The sequence below is a fragment of the Electrona antarctica genome (assembly GCF_951216825.1).
Source record: "Electrona antarctica genome assembly, chromosome: 8".
In the NCBI taxonomy this organism is placed as follows: domain Eukaryota; kingdom Metazoa; phylum Chordata; class Actinopteri; order Myctophiformes; family Myctophidae; genus Electrona; species Electrona antarctica.
Genome location: NC_136789.1, coordinates 22,620,114 through 22,629,920, shown reverse-complemented (window position 1 = coordinate 22,629,920; position 9,807 = coordinate 22,620,114).

Genomic DNA, 9,807 nt, shown 5'->3' with positions numbered 1-9,807 from the left:
TTATTAGCTTGTAGGTCTGCTATTTTTTGAAAAATCGTGAAAATGTAGTGCAAATCTTTGAATATATATTCTTTCACAGCGAACATTTTTAACTCAAATCTTTGCTTCTGGGGAGGTCCCTGGAACAACATATTTTCAGATGGGGGTCGGCAGCCAATTACATAATAATCTTGTTTTTCAGAAAACTGTCAGGATTTAGAAGACATTTGTAGAATCGTCCTCAGGTCTAAATGGGATAAATCTCTTTTGTCTTGTTGTGGTACCGTGCAGAGTCTGCACCTGGTCTGCCCTCTGCAGGTATAAGACCTCCGAGTCCAAAGCCCACCCCCAGCAGACAGGCTCTCTGACAGGGCAGCTGTCCGGCAGAGAGAGAGACAGCTACAGGGGTGGACTTCTGCTGCTCCAACCACATGGCCAACATACTAATGCAGGATAAGCTCTTTCTGCCTGACTATTTATTTCGAAGGCAAGGCACGTTTATTAGTATGGAGTTTATGGACCATTTAATCGAGGCCATTTAAAGTGCTTTACACGAAACATTAAGAAACAACATGTCAAATAAACACATTATAAAAGGACGTTGGATTCCCCATCGATGATGTCACCATTATTACAATGAGCATCAGTGAGGACCAATTGCATGCAGATATAGGTTGAAAATGGGTCAAGTTGTCCTTTAATCAATCAATCAATCAATTCATTAATACATTAATTGGGTCCCGAGGTGAAACGCCACAGTGGTGGGCTGGTGGCATCGACCTGTGAAGTGTAGATAAGCAGGACAAACTGAATCCATCAGCCAACCTTTATGCCTCATTAACCAGCTGTCACCAGAGGAGGCGCCACCACCTGCTGCCACCTCAAGGTTGCTGTGACCTTCACTACCACAGAGACGGACGGACGGACGGACAGCCAACTCCCTGCCCAACCGACTGTGTTTCTCCTAACCTCTCTTTCTCTCTCTCTCTCTCTCTCTCTCTCTCTCTCTCTCTGACATTGTGGCATTCTAACAAAAACTGCCACAATGGCAAAGATTGTTCATGCTCCTCAAGAAAAATAGTTTTTGTTCTTGAGGGATCAAGCAAAAAAACATTTATAATTGTAATCGTCTAATAATGTGGAAAGGATAGCAATGAAATGTGTCTACCTACTACGGATCGCAATGATTACACACCGTCTTTGTTCCCTTTGCTTCCAAGCTTCAAGGTCTCTCTTATTCAATGTATAATCTATGATCACACAATATATTTAGACTGTGTGTTCCTTGGTAATTTGTCAATTTGATGTCTCTGTTTAGTTTCTTATGGCATTGGTTCATGATTCAATTCATGTGCTCCAATTTATATTTATATTTTAATCTTCTTAATTTGGGGTGCATCATGACTCTGATTAAAGCTAATGAGCTCTCTAAATTTCCACATTGTGGACAATAAATTAAACTAACAAACTAACTAGCTGATCAGCATGCTGGCAAAGATGGTCTACATTATGGGTGTGGATGTTATAGAATATATATAGAACACCAAAGTCTGACTTATTTACACATCGTACCTGGGTCGCGTTTTTCCCCCATTCACAATTCCCATAGACTTTTCTTATATCGTGTCAAATAATAACCAAAAATAAATGAATGATCCCAGTGGTTTGACTGATATGGATATGAAGAATTAACTGACATCAAGAAATGTTACAGCCTGCGAAATAGTTAAATTTTCACCAGAAATATGAGTGACTTACTATCGTCAACGATACAGAACCACCTTCCCGACAATATGGCAGAGACAGTTTGTTTTTTGTGCTTGCTTATATGAGACGACTTTCAGCTGACCCAATGTTATTCTCCATAGAGAAAAACATCCACGATCCAGTGGATGAACTAGTGTCAGGTACTGTACTTCGGTACTCTGCATGTTATTCAAGAGCACTTTGTATTTTGTTGTGTCGTGATCTGACTGATTCAAGTGTAACTAGAATTTCACAGAATTTTGTATGCACTTGAATGTGCAGTGGCTAGAGATAGAGACCACGTTTTCTTGCTTCATTCTATTTGTCCAACGGGCTGGGGTGGTGCCTGTCAGCAGGGGCAGGGGGTGTTGAACATGAGGAAAAGGGAGGTGGCACTATACCTACGCCCTCCCAGTGAGTAAGGGCTCCATGCAGGCTCCTCACTGACAGGTAAGCCTGTGGGGGAAGCAGTGACAGGACTACACTGAAATGTGTGTGGCCCTAATGACTAAACTGGGTGGAAAATTGTAAGGCTACTCTCATTTTAAAGGGGAAAAAAGCAAACCCGTGTGTAGTGAGTGGTGCAACTCCGTGTGGGGGTCCCCGGAGGGGTCCCCGGAACTTCCAGACCCACAGGAACGCGGCCAGGGTGCCGACCTGGTTCCGGCGAGCCGCCCCGCGTCCGAAACGGTCGAGAAATGACAGAGTTACCGTGTGGAACGCGCCCAGGGGGCCAGGCACACACAAAGCTCCATAATGGAGTGGCTGCACCACTCAAAAATAACATAGATAAGTGAAGTCATTAGTAAAGATGAGAAGACCATGAGTTAAAATGTCAATGCTTACAGAGTTGAGAGGCGTTGAGAGGACTTTTCAATGTGCTAGTACTAATGGAGCTACAGTACAGCTCTTTCATGCTGCTAGGCTGGTCATTCCACTGATACGTGGCATTCACTGTGAAAGCTGACCTCAGATGATGAGGCTGAGGTCTAGGTCAGTGAAAAAGAACCCACCACATGGTGTCCTAAGTGCATGTGAACAATAATATAAAACCTTCCTAGTCAGTCTCTCCTGGTCCAGTCATTCTCCCTGGAAATAAAAACGTCTGGGTTTCCGAGGCTTGTCATTCACTGACTGCAAAAATAATCGAGTTGCAAATACTATACCATTATTCCAAATTATTTATTTGACTCAGAACAACATTTTAAAGTTATATAAACAGCATTGTAGAAATGAAGGTCCAAAAAAACATAGCCATCCATCCTGCCAATGGGATCTGGTATCTCCGATAGATCTCGTATAGGCGGGCTCACACACACAACTGGTAGTGATGTCTCTGTGACAACCAAGTCAACCTAGGAACTAATATAAATTGAGATCCCATTGCCAGAACAAGTCATCTATCACTGTTTTGTCTGGTGGTCGTATTTGGTGACAAGTTAAGAAGAGGTGACAAACAAAATCAAACTCTTTTAAAGTTTAAACCCCCCGTATCAAAACACTGTGACAGTTTCTCTCAGTAAATCAGGAAAAAAAAGATACAACGTTGTCTCACAGTGAGTCTCACTGTGTCACTGGTGGTATTATATATAGCCCAGACAACCTGACAATCTGCCACTTGTGAATTTAATTTGCTCTGACACATTAGTCTGGTGATGTCAGGCTAGAATATGGTATATTGCACTTCATTAAGAAGACTAGTTTTGATTGTACGGTATAATCTATACTCAGCCAGATATATGAGTTGCCTCATTTTATTAGCTTCATGGCCTTCTCTAGTTCTTCTTTAGGCCATACCAGGGATTCCTCCTGAAGTGTCTGCCACTTTTGATATAAGGGTTTTTAAGTGAAGGTACTTGAATTTCCATCTAGCCACCAGGACAATGGATGGATGTTTCACCTTGATGTCATGCCGTTATAATATGAAGACATCGGTTTGTATCCATACTAGCTGGGTCTGTACGTTTGTTAACACATGTGGATAGTACTAATAAGGAAAAAGGAAGTCCCTACACTGTTCTACAGCTCCCAGAGTATATAGGTTATTTGAAATGAACAAAGGTCTTCTTCAGGTATAACATAAACTATACTCTGGGAACAGTGTGCGGACCTCCTTCCTTTTCCCTGTACGTATCTTTTTGTTCAGCACCTGAAGATTGTTTTTATAGATGTGCATGCTTCCCTCTGGACTCTATTTCGACATGTTCCAGTTAGGCTACTTATCTTAAATTCATTCACTGGCATGATATAATACATAATTTGTAGTGTAATTTCAAAGGTTATGTTGCTTCTCTTCTATTCAGTAGGCTATAATCTCTATACAATTTCAATGATTTATCCATAATGTACATATAACACATGTTTTACACATCCACAGCAATGATAACTTATCCATGTGTTATATCCAAAACTGTTACTTTTCAGGATTCAAATTCAAAAGCAGCAAAAAGAGCAGATGGACAAGCTCAAAACACCTCGCTTCGTGCCGTGTCTCGAGCTTGTGGATCTGCTGCTTTTTTGTTCTCTTTTCTGTGAATCTGCTACTTTTGCAATGTGTGACAAAGTGTAAAATAATTAAATATAAAACCTAAAATGACACAGATGCTTCCCCAGTCATAATGGCTCAAGAGAGTCATGATCTGGCTCTGTGGGCGCTGTACAGGGATGCACTGACAGAAGCTCAGCGCCACACAGCCAGGACTGCTGACAGGGACCCAGGCAGGGTGTGCCTCGGCTTTACACACAGTCAGAGTCCGTGTGGGAGGGATGGAGGGAAGGATGGAAAAGAGGGGGTAAAAGATTGAGGGGGATTATAGGAAGACTCCTGCCAATAACTTCTCTTTTGGTGCCTTGGCATTGATTTGTGCGCGGGTTTACACAGCGACACATGGCGAAAAAACACCACACTTGGCAAACTACAAATATCACGACTCGCAGTCACAGTTATGCTTTCAGTTTGACCGACTCCAAGAGATGTGCCTCTTTGGAGTTGCCATACTGATCCACAGTGGTGTAAAAGTACATTTACTCAAGTACTGTACTTAAGTACAATTGTAAGCTATATATTTTTACTTCACTGGAGTAGGCCAAATTCCAATTTTCAGCATTTTTACTTCTAGTCCACTACATCTCAGAGGCAAATAGTGTATTAAAAAAAAAACATTATTCAGCACATTGTGAGCTTGTAGATCTGATATTTAAAAAAATGGGTACTTTCTACTTAGTACAATTTGATTCCAATACTTCAACATTGCAGTATTGATACTTTTATTTAAGTAAAACATTTGAGTACTTTTTCTATCACTTCTGATCCGTAAGACCTAACATGCCTGACACACATGTCTGTATCTGACACTACGCGCATTTTTCTACAATGTTGAGGAACTGAAGCCAAATTATTTGACTCTTGTGAGACATAACAACTACACATCTTGAATTGATGGGTAGTAGGGAAAAGGAGAGAGAGAGTGTGCGTGTGCATGTGTGTTTGTGTGTGTGAGTCTGTGTGTGTGTGTGTGTGTGTGTGTGTGTATGTGAACTCTTCTTGGAAGACACTTTGAAACAGGAACGCCATGGTGGAAATGCTGGCCAACGGCACAAGGCTCCACAAAGTAGACAGGTTCACCAGACACCAGACAGACAGGTACACTTAAGAAAACAACAAACAGGACCTTAAAGAATACTGCTAACAGGCTACGTGCCTTCCTTGAGGCCCTGGCAGCTCTCCCCTGATGTTCTTCCTGCATGGCTAGCCTCAAGTCAAAGTGAACATCCCCTCATCTGCAGCATGCCTGCTCTTAAACACGTGGGACAAACCAAGCACAATCACAGCAATTGGTATCAATAACTCAAACAACAGGCATATGAAGACATCGGTTTGTATCCATACTAGCTGGGTCTGTACGTTTGTTAACACATGTGGATAGTACTAATAAGGGAAAAGGAAGTCCCTACACTGTTCTACAGCTCCCAGAGTATATCGTTTATTTGAAATGAATAAACTGAATGAATAAAATGAATAAAAATGCCTGCTCTTAAACACGTGGGACAAACCAAGCACAATCACAGTAAATGGTATCAATAACTCAAACAACAGGCATACCAATAAACATGCAAAATAACAGGAACAAACACCCCTCCTCATCTACAGCAGTGTGGGGGTCATGACACCTCGGGGGTCGCCAAATTATTTTGGGGGGGTCCCCAGATTATTAAAAAGAAACCCGCTTTTTTTTTGAATGTCTGGAAAATGGAAATTAAGAGACATGGCCCAAGCATCTCCGTGGGTCCCCAACCAAAAACGTTGAGAACCCCTGCTCTACAGTACTTTGCCCTTTCCAATCAACATGATTAGATTGCCAGCACTGCAGAGGAGAGACAGGTGCTGACCAACAAATAATTTAACTTCACACGGTGACAATAAATAAATAAACATATTTAAAAGTCTTTCAATCCTTGCATGTTACTTTAAAATGTCAGATGTACATACACATGTCCCTGATTGTGCATGTATGTGTATTACGTTATTAGCTTACGTATGATTCATGATAACTACTTTGTATGTATATGATGTACTGCCATGCTTTTTGTTCTTGCTTAATGTAAATCGCTCTGGATTAAGAGCGTCTGCTAAATGCCTAAATTGTAAATTGTAAATTGACACAGCCCGACACTGCAATCCATTTAAAGATACATCTACTGTGTCATCACCCACGTGGGAACCTTCAGTGGGTTGACTTTTATAGAAGTTTCGCATGAACTCTACGTCCTGAAATGAAATCACTGGAGGGGGAAGGGGGGGCGGGAGAGACCTTGAGCCCAACCTTGACAGATGAGCTGCGTTTGAAATGTCCACCAGGTCACTATGAATCAGATCAGTCCTGTCAGAGATGTGTCAGCCAGCGAAAACTTCTGCACACTCAGTGACTTTGACTTGACATTAGATGCCCTCTTTGCTTTTCCTCTCCTTAATGATGAGCGGTAACCATAGAGACTGTATAATTATAATACATCTCTATTCTTACATCTGTTGTAGGAGGTGAGGAAAATCATATGCAAGGCAGCACAGCGCAATGCAAAACAGCACTGGCTAATGGATTTGTTCATTTTACATAATGAAAATTAGAAATGCATAGATGATGCATTGATTGACCACATACTATTAGGGTCGATTCTCACTGGAGACCTGAGACCTGCATGGAGACTTGAGACTGCATAATCCAGTCAATTGTTTTAATTATGAATATTAACTTAGGTCGTAGTAAAGTATATACATTTGTATTAATTGTATTAATTAACTACATTTCAATGACTGCTTGATTTGTTTCTTTTATGTAGCCTGTCCAACATTGGGTTGCAGAGGTCTATGTGTGTGTGTGCATAGAGTATGTGAGTGATTATGTGTGCACTTGTTGAGTCTGTGTGCGTCCATTACATTTTGACGCATTTTGATATTGATAAGAGACAAGAGCTTTCACTGAATAAACTTCCCAGCACTAGTAAACTATTTGTTTTTTTATATATTCATAATTGTGTTTCAACTTTCAAGTCACAATTTCCAATGGTTGAAATGATTGAAAAACCTTTGAAATGGCACTATATGCTTACTCAGTCATAAATGTCCACTTGGAAGCTTGTCGTCATTTTGTAGCAATGCTAATGGAACCAAATGGGATCAGCATTTACTGGTGAGTCAGTACAACCACCCACCCCCGCCCACACCCTATACAATATTACTCTAAGTAAAATAGAAGTATTAAACTCTCTCTGCAAGCCTCCATGACATCGGGTTGAACCGCAGCTGTGACTTGGAGTCATTGAAAACCCATGCAGCTTTACATTTAGCTTCTGGCAGCAGTCCAGTGAAGCAGAAGTTTCCTATACAAACATTACTTTCTGTTGGTGGGTTACAACAGGTCAGCAGAGGCGGTGAGAAATGATGACAAAAGTTATCTCAAATCCAACACCAACTTCGTCTTAACTGTAACGGGCTTGCCGTTACCATAGAAACGATATTAGAATATGATATTTGATTCCACGCTAGTGTGGGCGCTGTGTTTGTGTAGCATTTGTGCACTGTGTGCATAACACACGTGGGTGCATGTGCAGTATGCGTGTGCGAGTCCCTGGGCCATGGGTGTACACGTTTTTGTGTGCTTTTCCACAGAAAGCAAAAAAAAGCAGCGTGTGCATGCCAACAGCTCTGTTATTTGTCTGGAGAATTAGAGGATGAATCACGCAGAACCTTTTTCTAGACCAAGCAATGACAAGCAGTGCAATTTTCGGTGCGGCGTCCTCTTCTTTTGTTACTGCCTGCTGTGGTGCATCTCCATCTATTCTCATTTCCTTTGCGTTGTTTGCTGCCAGCAAATGGCGGCTGGCCACCATGGTGCAGTAGTAAGTTGTGGGCAAACTTTCTGACTGTTTGCATGGGCAAGAAGGTCAAGGCAGCGTAAACAGATACAGTATGCCCGCACAGTCGTGCACGCACGCACGCACGCACGCACGCACGCACGCACGCACCATTTACTTTATCAGCACACAAAATGCTGCGGTTGCCATAGAAACTGTACTGGAATGAATCTAGATGGCTTCTTCCCTTTCTGTTCCTGTTTTTTCTGTTTTTTTATGCTATAAGCTCACGCGTGCGTGTGTGTGTGCACGAGAGAGAGAGAGAGGGGTGGGGGGGAATGGGTGAGGGCAGTTGGTATTAAAGTTTTCAAAGGAAACTTTTTAGGGAGGCAGGTGAATTCCCTATAGAGATCTGTATGTTGTACACACATGATAACTTGAACTTTCTATCTTATTGACACACACACAGTCACACACAGTCACACACACACACACACACACACACACACACACACACACACACACACACACACACACACACACACACACACACACACACACACACGCGCGCACACGTTCCATCACAAGTGCAACAGTAAGCGGTTACCATAGATACCACACAGTGAGGCGCGAGGAGTTGAGAAGGTCCGTCCCATGTGGGCGGTATATATTTATAGAAGCACTGCTGTACTGTGTTCAGAGTTTGGTTATGACAATACTTATGCATACTTATAGCTTAGGGAATTACTGTAAGTGGCACGCCCCTTAAGGGGGTTCCAAGGGCTACCTAGCAAAATGATTGATAGTTAGGAACCAAAAGGATCCTAACAGGTCCATTTGTATCCATTTGCACACCCTCAGATTTAAATTAACACTGAGGAGTTTACAGTGCATATTGAAGTCGTATGAGAATTGTCTCAAATGACAAAGGTCTATGGCCTAATGCATATCAAACAGTGTTGATTTTGGTTTTAGTCGTAGTCTTTTGAATGACATGTCATTTAGTTTTTGTCTTAATGTTATAGGCTAGTTTTTGTCGACAAAAAAAATATTTTCGCAGGCCTTGATGGTGTCGTAATGGAAGATTTTGATGAAATTGGCAATAGATTTAGTCTTAGTTTTAGCTACGTTTTTATTTAGTTTTCATCAGCGAGAAAAGGTTGTCCTCGAGAAAAGGTTTTCAGTCGATGAAATCAACATTGATATCAAACTGAAAAAATACTGTCGATGGTGCTGAAGTAAACTGTATGAAGTATTGACGCTGTCCATGGTGCTGAGGACTACAGTAAACTGTATGAAGTTGTGACGCTGTCCCAGGTGCTGAGGACTACAGTAAACTGTATGAAGTAGTGACGCTGTCCCAGGTGCTGAGGACTACAGTAAACTGTATGAAGTAGTGACGCTGTCCCAGGTGCTGAGGACTACAGTAAACTGTATGAAGTAGTGACGCTGTCCCAGGTGCTGAGGACTACAGTAAACTGTATGAAGTAGTGACGCTGTCCCAGGTGCTGAGGACTACAGTAAACTGTATGAAGTAGTGACGCTGTCCCAGGTGCTGAGGACTACAGTAAACTGTATGAAGTAGTGACGCTGTCCATGGTGCTGAGGACTACAGTAAACTGTATGAAGTACTGACGCTGTCCCAGGTGCTGAGGACTACAGTAAACTGTATGAAGTACTGACGCTGTCCCAGGTGCTGAGGACTACAGTAAACTGTATGAAGTACTGACG